Below are 13,194 nucleotides of genomic sequence, written 5' to 3'. Positions count from 1 at the left end.
TTTCAGGCTTTGCATTCTTGACGTGACGTCAACACACACAAAAAGCTGAACTCCTCCGGATAGAGCAGGCGCTCTGCTGTTTAAAACCAAATTAAATGTCTTTATTTAAATCCTACTGTGTTACAAGTCCAAAGTAAGACACTATCTGACATACAGTGATATGAAACAAGGCACCAATTATTTTACTGACAGGGAAGTAAACTTGTATTATGCTGGTGAACTCGAACTCCAGAACGCAATGTCAACTTCAATGACAGCTGAGCAAGCGGCACATGTGAACTCAAGAAAATAATCGAGCTGGAGAATAAAACTGACAGTTATCCAGCCCGTTCATTCAGATCTCATGTGATTGGTCCTTTCACTGGAAGAATGAAGCTTTTTATATTAGATGGAAAGATCAAAGGGTGAAACAGATGTGATGCTGAGCGCAGAATTGCTCCTAAGGATAACAAGCAATCTGTCTGTCTTTGTAAAGCCAGCATTACCCACAATTCCAAGTAACCATGTGTATCTGAACCCTATTTTGTTCAAACCGAGACACCGATCAGTCTCTGGTAGAATGTGTCTCTCACCGTGAGTCTTGCCTGTCTCTAAACGTCTCGCTGTTGTGGGTAAGAGTAAAGATGGATCTGTTCGCTCAAGCTAGAGAGATAATGTTATCTGTCAAATATGCTGATTCATGTCAAACACACACAAGAACGTGTTCTTGTAGCACGAGACGAGTGATGCCAAGATCAAGAGTTTGATAACAAGGAAACAAATGAGACAATCAAATATATAAGACTTGTGCTAGGTCCAAAATCGCATATTGTGACAGTAGGTACTGAATTAGATGAAGTACACTGCAAAAAATGATTTAAAGGAATAGTCCACTCATTTTCAATATTAAAATATGTTATTACCTTAACTAAGAATTGTTGATACATCCCTCTATCATCTGTGTGCGTGCACGTAAGCGCTGGAGCGCGCTGCGACGCTTCGATAGCATTTAGCTTAGCCCCATTCATTCAATGTTACCATTTAGAGATAAAGTTAGAAGCGACCAAACACATCAACGTTTTTCCTATTTAAGACGAGTAGTTATACGAGCAAGTTTGGTGGTACAAAATAAAACGTAGCGCTTTTCTAAGCGGATTTAAAAGAGGAACTATATTTTATGGCGTAATAGCAGCGCTCCAGCGCTTACGTGCACGCACACAGATAATAGAGGGATGTATCAACAATTCTAAGTTAAGGTAATAACATATTTTAATATTGAAAATGAGTAGACTATTCCTTTAAGAAAAAAAATTCTTAGTATTTTGTCTTGTTTTCAGTAAAAATACCTAATAATTCTTAAGATGCTTTTTCTTAATGAGCAAAACGACCCAAGAAAATACCATCAAGTCGTAAAGGGTCCATCGAATAGACCCCTTCACGGTTCACGTCACAGGCGGTTCCCACTGCGCATGTCGGGGTCAGAAAAGCCATTACAGCAGATTGAGTTGCGTATTATTCGGTATCGTCAAAAATGCCTACTTGCGTCGTGGCCTCGTGGGCTGTGAAAATCCCACCAGGTCTTCCGTTAAGTTTTCGCGATTCATGCAGAATCTCAAAAACAAAAAAATACAACATCTGCGGCTGCAAACAATTAACGTGCAGACTGGAACAATGCAAATATCAAAGAGGTTTGTGTTTGTAGTGCTCACTTCATTTGAGGTAAGTCATCATTTTTCAGCTCTGTTAGATTGAATTATAAAGCCTGGATGGTATGAACAGTTTGACCCCATGCTGCGCGCGCACCCGAGAGTCATTCAATGTTTACAAACCTTGAAGGGGTCTATAAACACTTGCCAGAAGTAGTAGATCATCCGAGTCCTTTTCGCCTACTGTTTTTTAAATACTATGAATTCAGACATACTATTTTATATATATTATATATATATATATATATATATATATATATATATATATATATATATATATATATATATATATATATATATATATATGCATAAATCTACACTAATGCTTTTGAGATGAAGGAAAAGATTCAATGTGGAAAAAGTGTTCCTGTAGCTCAATTGGTAGAGCATTGCATTGGCAGCCCAAAGGTTATATATTTGATCCCCTGGAAACACACACACACACACAGACACAGACACAGACACAGACACAGACACAGACACACAGACACACACACACACACACACACACACACACACACACACACACAGAGATCAAATGCACAGCCTTTTAGGAAAATATCAGTATTAAAATTTCAAATGACTAAAGGATGCCAGCTGTTCCTTTCACGATTCAAACAGCCAAAGAAATAATCTATCACACTTTATAGCATTCTGCATTCAGATTGGCTGGCAAATATTTCAAGGTATTAAATAATAATAATGTAGTTAAAATACTCATTTTTTTCAATTGATCAAGTATTTAAAGTTGTTATAAGCAAAGGACTTTAAAATGGCATTGCACTGAGTCAGACAAAGCAGTAAAGAAATTCATAAAATGACAAGCAATTTCTTTTCAAATGGGACATCACCTGGTAAAATAAAGGGTAAATAAAAAAATAAGAGACTTCAATGACTTCACCTATTTTGGCAACGGGGTAAAACTGTAATAAAATAACCTGGTGTGACTGAGACTCAAAACATGTTTAATCACAAACAAAATCTTCAATTTCATATGCAAGAAATGAAGGCATCATTTCACCTGGGTCAGTAGTCTACTAGTCTGAAAGATCATGATGTCTTGTGCTGTTTCTAAACAGAGCAGACTAACATACTTAATCTGTACTGTTTGAAAATTGGTAAAAATGTCACATCCATAATAAACAAATCGACGGGTGGTGCTGTAACTGGAATAATTTAAAATTAATGCATGTATAAACAAACCCTAAATGTTGTAAACACTGCCGTGCTTTTAAAATATTGCCTTGCATAAACAGTTAACAACGTACAATAGCACGAGGTACCAATGAGACTTTCTGTTTGTCAAAACAATAAAAGACAAGAAAAAAAAGAAATGAGGTGTTTGACATGATTTCTGCATCTGTTTTGTAATGACATCCTTTACAATTCTTGCTACAATATTTTGTCTCGTATATCCTCAACAGGGTTCATTTTGCACAAGAAACACAAAAACACTAAGACTTCATTCTCTGAAAAGGGGAAAGAGGGAATTTTTTTTCTGCAGGTGTATATCTGCATCTAGAAAAAGGTCTGCAATGTCCTGAATTGTGTTTTTATAATATGACCTCATCTTTATACCGTACACGCATAGGATAAAATAGCATTAACTCAAATTGCACCTTTTCCCTGCACTAGTATAAGCACACATTTTTTAGGCACATACTGTAAGTTTCTTTGTTTTCTATAGCAGCCCGTAAAACTTTGCATAAAATTTTGGCACACTAATGCTGCTTTCACACCAGCAGCGGTAGAGGCGTTAAGCGAGAGTGATTTCAATGTTAAGTCAATGTGAAGAAGCGTTGCCGCCTTGCGGTCATGCGGCACCAATGTTCGCGAGAATGCCGTGAATTACGCGTTGCCGCGGGAAACGCACAAGTTGAAAAATGTGAACTTTGGCGGAATAATGAGCCACGTTAACCAATTAGGAGCTTGCTCTAGTAGTGACGTGATTACAGGAAGGGAGCGGAGTTGCAGAACCCCTCCCACGACGCAAATCTCGATGAATAGACTTTCACACGTGGCTTTCACGCGCGAATGACGCAAGTTAACTCAAAATGTTCAAGCGGCAAACTAGATGGGGTAGACGCAAATTTGACGCCTCAAACGCGGCTGGTGTGAACCCACACTAATGCTGCATCAAGCGCGAATGATTTCAATGTTAAGTCAATGTGAATATGCGTTGACGCGCGTCGGGAGATCTCACAGCGCAAATGAGCCGTTTAGCGCGGTGCGCTAGATGCGATTCCGTCTAGTTCACGCGAATGGCGCGAATTGAGCGTTGCAGCGGGAAACGCGCGAGTTGAAAAATTTTAACTTTGGCTAAAAAATGTGCCGCGATAACCAATCAGGAGCTTGCTCTAGTAGTGACGTGATTACAGGAAGCGAGCAGAGTCGCAGAAGCCCCTCCCATGATGCAAATTTCAGCGTGAATGACTCGATGACTAGAATTTCACGTGCGAATGAAGCGAGTAAACTCAGTAGACACAAATTTGACACTTCAAACGTGGCTGGTGTGAACCCACAGTTAGGGTCTCTCATGTACACACCAAATGCGGGTTATCACGTTACTCGCTCTATATTACTCACGGGATTTAACTTTGTGTAATGCTAATTTTTCGCTCGAGTTAAATATTTTTAACTTGGGCAAAGACGTGTTTGAGGTAAATAGTGTGTGTTTTTTCGCAGCAAATGCGGCGCCCATATCGCGCCATTCACATTGCCCCACACGAGGACGCATCTAATCGTGTCTTTGCAGTGCCTTTTTATGTAATCTACTTGTGCAAATCGTTGAACTCGCGTCTGGTGTGAACCCACAGTTAAACTCTCTAGCGCCACGTTTTCATACTGTATAATTTACTTACTGCATAATAACTTTGATTAACTACATTAAAGATCGGTATAACATTATGCAAGTAAGTTTGTCAGTTTAAACATTAGAAATCAGATAATCATTACTGCAGACATGGCATGACAATCTGTAAGTTGTAGGTGTCACGTCACTGTTATTTATCTGTTATTTTCTACTGTCTCTTTAGCATATGATGATGGAGTGGATGGATAAAAATGTCAATAAAAATAGTTCAACACAGTCCCTAAATCAACCCAATAAGAAATGTGTGTGTGTGTATACATGTGGACAGCCCGTATGACTGATAGTTGCTGATCTAACAGATTTGCCCTTCTCATCACACTATTGAGAAGAGATCAGTCATTAAGAGGGATGAAGACACACATAGACTCAAAGAGAAAGAGAGAGACTGACACAATATCATTATTCTTCTACCCAATTCCATTAAAGAAAAGTTCTGAGTTCAATACCCGATAAGATCAATAACTACATTGATTGAGTCACTTGATAAACTTGTTTTTGCAAAGTGACTACATGTCCATCTTAATTCAGTTCTTGTCGTGACCATGTAAAGCCAGTAATGTGGATATGTCTGGAAGTCGTGCCCTGTAGACATCTGCTGTCAGTGGGTTTTTGTAAATGCAATTTATGCTTTTTCTCTACACTTCTTCAATGTCACATCTAATATTGCTGTGCACTGCTCTGCTTCGCTACTGAAATTTTGTGTTGTGACACTGCTAATACTATTTGCTCCTATATGATAAATTGCTATAGTGTTTTTACATCTGTAAGACGCTTGGATAACTGTGTCAACTAAATGAATAATCCAAATATACTCTTTAACAACAAACATTCACAACAGATGCTTTATATTCAGAACTGGTAGTCGAATATGGTTTTTCCATTACAGCCACAATGAATGTTGCCACATATTAATATGCTAAATTACATAATGCTTCATTACAGACTTTTTCATTATACTGCAACAAGAACTTATACATTAAACAACATCATTCAGACAACAGCACATTACTGAATGCAAACTTTTCTGTAAAACTTCTTTGCACATTGTGCTATACATAATTCAACCTGAATTGAACTGAATATACCAGTGTGGTGTTAGTAGAAGAAAGATGCTCTTTTTATCTTTTTTCTTTCTCCTTTATTTCTAAAGCACACATAATACACCACTTGTTTCCCAAAGTGCTTTACAATGGTTAAAACACATTTTAAGACATAATAAAGCCTAGGACAGTGATGAAAACAGAAACTTAAGACAGTCAGGCACTAAAATCAGTCCAGACAACAATCCAACCATATCAAACAGAATCTCAAATGGACTTTAAGAAGTGAGCTTTTAACAAGGCCTTGAAGATGGGCAAGGTCTATGCCGACCTGATAAAGGAGGGAGTTTATGGGTCCAGAATGTGGGTCCGGCTTGGGAGAAGTTTAGAGTTTGTTCTTACAGTACAACATTTTTTAGGTTTTAGATCGCAAAGATCTACACAAAGAGCAAAAAAATCTGCCAATGGGCTAAGCACATTTTTCTTGATTTTTTTCTTGAATTAAGTGTTTAAGAAAAATTCAGCCGCGTTGAGGCGTCAAATTTGCGTGTACCGTGCCTAGTTTGCCGCTTGAACAGTTTGAGTGTACTTGCTTCATTCGCGTGTGAAATCCGCGCGTGAAATTCTAGTCATCGAGCCATAAGTCATCCTCACTTTCTGTAATCATGTCACAACTAAAGCAAGCTCCTGATTGGTTAATGCGGCGCGTTTTTCCGCCAAAATTCAAATTATTCAAATCGCGCGTTTGCAGCGGCAACGCAGAAGCCCGTCCCATGACGCGAATTCCCGCGTGAATGTCTCGATTAAGATGCTTTTTCTTCATCAGCAAAACGACCCAAGAAAATAAGTCTAGTTTTTAGACCAAAAATATCAAATTTAAGTGATTTTGTGCATAAAACAAGCAAAAAATCTGTCAATGGGGTAAGCAAAAAATCTTGAAAATTCTTCTTAAACACTAAATTCAAGGGGGGGAAAAATCAAGAAAAATGTGCTTAGCCCATTGGCAGATTTTTTTGCTTGTTTTATGCACAAAATCACTTAAATTTGATATTTTTGGTCTAAAAACTAGACTTATTTTCTTGGGTCGTTTTGCTCATGAAGAAAAAGCATCTTAATTTAAGAATTTTTTGATATTTTTCTGAAAACAAGACAAAAATACTAAGATTTTTTTTCTTGAAAATCAAGTGTTTATGAAAAAAAAATCATATTTAAAAAAAAAATTCTCACCCCATTGGCATATATATTAGATATTTAGATAATAATTACATAATTAGATAAGATATTTTTGCTTGTTTTAAGCACAAATTCAATTAAATTGTATATTATTTTCGTAGGTCATTTTGCTCATCAAGCAAAAGCATCTAAAACAAGACAAAAATACAGTCAGAAAGTCATTTTTTGTGTTTGAAATAAAAAATGAGTCTTACTTAGTATATTTGTCTTGTTTTAAGTACAAATAGCAAAAAAATTCTTTAATCAAGATGCATTTTCTTTAGGGGCAAAATAACTTAAAAAATAAGTCTAGTTTATAGACAAAAGAATATAAAATATAAGTGAATTTGGCATGTTTTATGCACAAAATGGCTTAAATGTTATTTTTTTGTCTAAAAAATAGACTTATTTTCTTAGTATTTTTGTCTTGTTTTAAGTACAAATATCTTAAAATTCTTAATCAAGACGCGTTTTCTTGATAAGTACGAAAATATTTTTATTTTTTTGCAGTCCATTGCTAGAGAAAAGCAGCGCTTGTTCAACAGGACAGGCTGAAATGTGTTCATGCACTGAAGAGAAAAAAAAAATCACAATGCTTTAATTTTAAATTGTTTATAAATTATCTGAATATTTTTGTTTTATTTTAACAGGCAGGTTTTAAGCTTTCTTTAATTAAATTCCTCAAACAAGCTCAGTCTCAATACACCTGGAGTCAATGACATCCGTCCTTAAAATGAACTCGGCCCCGTCCGCTAATGAAAAATTCCAGGAAGGAACAGGAAGAAATCCATCAGCTAAACTCTCAGCATCCGTCTCGTCGCCACAGGCAACAGCCCTGATGTTACCGGTGGCAGCAGTATTCATGAGACATATGGAGCTGTCCGGCACTCACAAAGACACTCACTGAATTCTGGGCAGATTGCTGCGTGTTTTGGAAGGATAATAGCAGTATTATTTTCACCAAATGGAAATATGGCCATCATCTCTACAGAAGAAACTCTCTCTATAACCATACGGCTCTTGAATGTGAAGTGTCTCTGCAGGATTTCGCTCAGAGACGTCTGGGCATTTAACTGGCACAGAAAACCTAACAGAGTTGATATGAGGTTGGGGAGTAAAACCCTTTTTACAATGTAGAAGGAAGGAGAGTATGATTGGATTTGACAAAGCAATCGATGCCACCGCAGGAACCAATGATGTTTTGTGTTGAAATTCAAAAACTGATGCTTTTATCCAAAGCGACTTACAGTGCATTTCAAGTAGGGTTGCAAATATTTTTGGAAACTTTCCATGGGAACTTAATCTGGGGAATTTTGGTAATATTCCAAACTGGAAACTTGGAATTTACAGGAATTTATGGGGATTATTTAGAAATATATATAAACTACACTGCAAAAACTTTTTTGATATTTGATATTTTTGGTCTAAAAACTACTTACCGCATTGGCAGATTTTTTTTTTTGCTTGTTTTATGCACAAAATCACTGAAATGTAATATTTTTCATGAAAAACTAGACTTATTTTCTTTGGTTGTTTTGCCCATCAAGAAAAAGCATCTTAATTTAAAAGTTTTTAGATATTTTTACTGAAAACAAGACAAAAATGCTAAGAATTTTTTTCTTGAAAATAATTTTTTGCAGTGTATATCATATACATACATAAATAACCATTTGTTTGGTCATAAGCAGACATGCATGTGAGGTAACACAAATTTCGAAGAATTGGATTCTGGATTTATTTGATCAAAAATTCTAATATAAATGATTTCTGAAGGATTTTTGTTCAAATAAATGCAATGTTTGATGAGCATAAATATCAGGATTCTTTAAAATGTGTATTACCTTGCATGCATGTCTGCTTATGAATAGTTATGTGCCCAAACTTTTGGGTACTTTTTTAATTATCTTACCTAAAATGTTTTCTCAGTCAGTGCATTTGCCTTTACAATGGTATAATGTTATTGTACACTAGCTTACACACAGCACAAGGAGAATTTAAAGCACCCATTTCATTGCTAAAAAACGTTATTTTGTGTATTTGTCATAATACAATGTGTTTGCATGGTTTATAGTAAAAAAAAAAACATTATTTTCCACATATTGTAAATTTTTGTAGCTCCAGATTTCATTCTCTTTCCGAAATCCACGGATTTAAAAAGCTCTGTTTCTCTGATTGGCCAGCTAATCTGTATGAAAAGAGATTTACGTTGGAGACAATAACTCGTGTCAGTTTACTTTGGGGTATGTACCTTTTGCATATCGTTAACATGTACTAACACACACTTACACACCAAGGGAAATGTAAAAACGTGAATCGGACAATAGGTGCTCTTTAAACAAATTTATGTAATTTACATGAATACCTGCAAAGATGAACATTTTGAGATTATTTTGTGTGCAGGATTCAAATTATATGTGCTTATTACACGGCTCTCTGGAATGCTTGATTCTGATTGGTCAGTTGAGACATTTGCAGGTTCGTTCTTTTCAAATAATAACCGCTCCAAAGTAATAACGCATAGCCGGTACTACTTGTACGATTAAAATCGCTCCGCGCCAATAAAGACCAATAAAGATTACTGTTTGGCGCCATCTTGTGACAAACACTGGACAACCACAATTAAGAATGGAAAATTTTGACATTAATTTTAACATGTACGGAAAAAACAAAACATTTAAACAGTGGATAGAAGAACGAACAACGACAAGACACAGAGAGCTTACTGAGACTGAACTTGACAAAATAGAGCATGACAGCTACAAAGCCAACACACAAAAAATACAGATTGGGCATTAAAACTTCTCAAAGACTGGCTAAAAGAGAAAAAATGGAGACAGACAAGTATGAAGCAGAGGATCTTAATAAGGCATTACGATCATTTTATGCATCTGTGCAAAGTTTCGCGGAAGGATAAAAATGTTAATTTAAAACAAATATGCCAATAAAATGTTTCAAATTCATATTCATGTCCAGTTTTTTTTCTTATGTGACAAGTAGCCGTGTAATAATGTTATGGAAGAACGCAAGTACATGGATGCATGGTGTGTGGCCTTAATGGCCCTCCAGTAAGCAGTGTGCATGTGACTGAGAAATGTGCAGGGTAGGAATTCAACTAAAAATTGCATTAAATCTTGTTGTTTTAATTAAAAAAATTATGCTGCAAGACTTTTTAAAACTACATTTAATTCCCATGTTAAAGGCAACTCTGCAATTCTTTTCAAATTCCCAGTTTATTCCCATTAGTTCCTGTTAATTCCCATGGAAATCCTTGAAAATTCCATAAATTTTGCATCCCTAATTACAAGGTAGAGTAGCTATACACTTTTTAGTATGTCCACAACCCATAACCTTTTGTGCCGCTAACCCAATGCTCGACTACTGAACTACACAGAAGCGACAGGATGTGACTTCTAATTAATGCATATAAAGCATTCTGCTGTGCTTCTCTAATGAGACTCACTGACTAAGAAACACATCACAGAATTACTGATAAACACTTCAACTTACACTTCACATGTCAGTGTGATTTGTACATTGTAAAACAGAAGCATTTTGACTGGTGCTCTCAGATGTTTGGATATCAGTGTATGCAGAATGAATCCAGTGTAAACCCTCAGGAGACACTGTTTGAATTGATTTGGGCAACAGACGGATGTGATTCCTGAGGAGCAGAACGGGATCTGTCCGTCAGATGAGACTCACACTCATTAGCGAGCTGTCTCTCTCACTACACACAGTAGGCAGCTGCCTTTAAAGTCAGCATCTTCAAGGGTTAGTTCACTCTAGGGTGAACATTTTGTCATTAATTCCTCACCCTTGTGTTGTACACACCAGTTAGACCTTTGTTCATTTTCAAATCACGAATTACATTTTCTAAGGGGTTAATCACACCAAAAGCGCTTTAAACGCTTGGAAACGCAAGACGCGACGCACTGCCTTTTTTAAAAAAAAGAGCAGTGCGACGCGGCGTTTTATATTGCTAAGCAACCACCGAGTCAGCTGTCTTGTCAATGAAATATTGAAGCGTGAGTGCTCGTTTGCTGTTAACTGTCATATTAGCAGAAACTTTAAAAAGAGGGCGCTTGCTCTGACCTTGTTTAAGGGTGAGAGGTGCACAAACACGCAGGAGAGAGTGAGCGAGTGGGGTCCGGTTCTTCAAAGCAACTGTAAACTTCCCTCACCACAACATAAGGCTCGCCTATCCCCTCATTCGATTGGACAATGGAAAGACTCAAATGACGTTGGGCTCTTCTACGCTCTCAGCGCTCAATCAAAAGCACCTGCTGCGGCTGTCGGCAAAAACCGCAAGCCACTCTGCGAGCATAAACAGCGCGCAAACGCTCCCTGCTCATACTATATCATTCAAATAAGTCGCATGCAACGGCAATAAACTCTTTTGGTGTGATTAGCCCCTAAGCCCCCATAAACAGCAACGCAACACATTCAAGGCTCAGAAACATAGGCATTCTACCATTCTTAAAATAATCCATGTGACTACAATAATTCAAATCTCATTTCATGAAGCGATACGAATACTTCTTATGCCAAAAAAGTTAGTCATTGATGTGAACTCTGATGCACCAGCATAGTGCGGCAGTCATAATTTTATATACAGTACACTGCATATACATATAATTTATTTATCTAACACATTAGGGGTGGGCTATAAACCGGTAGACATGATTAACCGGTAAAAAAAAAGTCAACCGGTAGAGATTTTGGACTATCGTCTCTATTGAGGTTACGTGCCAACATCACGCTCTTGTGCGCGTGGTCACAAAAACGTAACGTTTGTACACGTATTTAAGCACCACAGTTTTAAAACAAAATATTTTAACCATTTGTAGCAGGATTAGGTGAGCTGTGATTGACAGCTGATATAACCTATCAGGAAGGGGCAGTCCCTTTTTAAGCGCTGATTGGCTGCTCCCTGGAATGCGTCATGTCCTGTGTTTCCCCGGGGTGTTTTTAACGATAGCGACAGGTGAGCTTTGTTAATGTGCTGCTGTTCATAGTTTTAATTCTTGTATGTTATTTACAGAGCTGCCAACTTCTGAGTTCAGCTTGGAGTGAGATTTCTTTTTTTTTTTTTTTTGGGGGGGGGGGTAATTTTTTATATAAGTCCTAACCATTTGCCAATGGATAATAGTGTGGATTTTAGCTATTTCTGTGTTAAATAGTTGGAAAATACTGCGTTAAAATGGTTCACAATATAAATCGAATCATATTTTAGAAATTAAATGGAAATAAAAGCTTTTACTGAGTTTAATTGCCTGAGATTAGAGTCTTTACCATTATTTTAGACAATTCTATTATGCTTTCCTTCTGATAAAAGTTCCTTCCAAAAAAGTTCTAAAAATCTAATGAATACTGGTCTCTGTAAAATGTATAACTGCAGATAACAGCAGCTTTGATTCAGTTTATCCACTGAGAAAGATAAGCGTAAAGTGATGATTTGTGATTGGTGATAGAGAGACTGTCACAATCAAATAAACCAAATGAGTAGTTTATATTAAACTTAAGCAACAGATAATGTGTATGTCAAGACCATATAATTATATTTCGTATATATTATTGTTTATAGATGTCAAATATCAATTGACTTTTTTCTCTTTTATTAAAACTGTCACAGCAAACATCACGCAGGCTTGTACTACTTGCAAACATGCACACGCGAGTGATGGTTGATTAAAATGGCTGTTTTCTGAGGGTATCTGCGTGCGTGGAATCCGGGCAATTCTCTGCTTTTCATCCAGACCTTGACGCTTTGTGTGTTCGACTGGTGCGGAGCTGACTGATCGGCGTATGACATCAGAGTAACGCGAGAGCAAAGGTAAAGGCGGACCCTTTTGTAACATTTCGCATTGCTCTCGCGGTACTCTGATGTCCTCGCTGACGAACTTCCTGCGCAGCGCCACATAAAGTGAAATGCTCTTTGACGCTTTGTAGCAAAGTACCAGCAACATGAGAAGTGGTGGCACCTAAGACAGTGAAGGTACGCTAAAATATAAAAGTGTCAGTACTGCGAACACTGGTTTAGCTACTTACATCGTGCTTTGCTCTTTCACCATCGCGCAGCCGCGCACTCGCTTTCTGTGGTTTGTAGCTGGCGCTTTGGCATCTGTAAACAATAACTCCACCTTCTTTGATTTGATTGGCCTTCGCATCATTTTGACTTTGACGAGCGCTTTATGCTGTTTGAGGCACGCCAGATAGAGATAGGCGTTTTACAGTATTTACAGTTAGGTATATTAGGCAATTATTTAATGTCTTTTATTAAACTCAATGGGAATCTCAATGGTGGGCACGAGCCTGCGTGAGAAAATGGATGTGTGGCGTGAGAGCGTGAGAATGGGGTCAATTGCGTGAGTCTCACGGTGAATGC

At 37.3% G+C, this 13,194-nt stretch overlaps 1 protein-coding gene and 1 long non-coding RNA gene across 6 annotated transcripts in view; one reads left to right on the top strand and one right to left on the bottom strand.

Annotated features, from left to right (window-relative positions):
- Positions 1–13,194, bottom strand: part of trpc7b (transient receptor potential cation channel, subfamily C, member 7b) — a 94,183-nt gene that overhangs the window by 32,461 nt on the left and 48,528 nt on the right. The window lies entirely within an intron of this gene.
- LOC129437338 (uncharacterized) overlaps positions 11,658–13,194 on the top strand; it is a 30,757-nt gene continuing 29,220 nt past the window's right edge. The window contains exon 1 of the long non-coding RNA XR_008642238.2: positions 11,658–11,793. This is a non-coding gene — a long non-coding RNA (uncharacterized lncRNA). The remainder of the gene's footprint in view (positions 11,794–13,194) is intronic.

The sequence above is a fragment of the Misgurnus anguillicaudatus genome, chromosome 16 (genome assembly GCF_027580225.2).
Source record: "Misgurnus anguillicaudatus chromosome 16, ASM2758022v2, whole genome shotgun sequence".
In the NCBI taxonomy this organism is placed as follows: Eukaryota; Metazoa; Chordata; class Actinopteri; order Cypriniformes; family Cobitidae; genus Misgurnus; species Misgurnus anguillicaudatus.
This window is presented reverse-complemented; position numbering and strand designations above follow the sequence as displayed.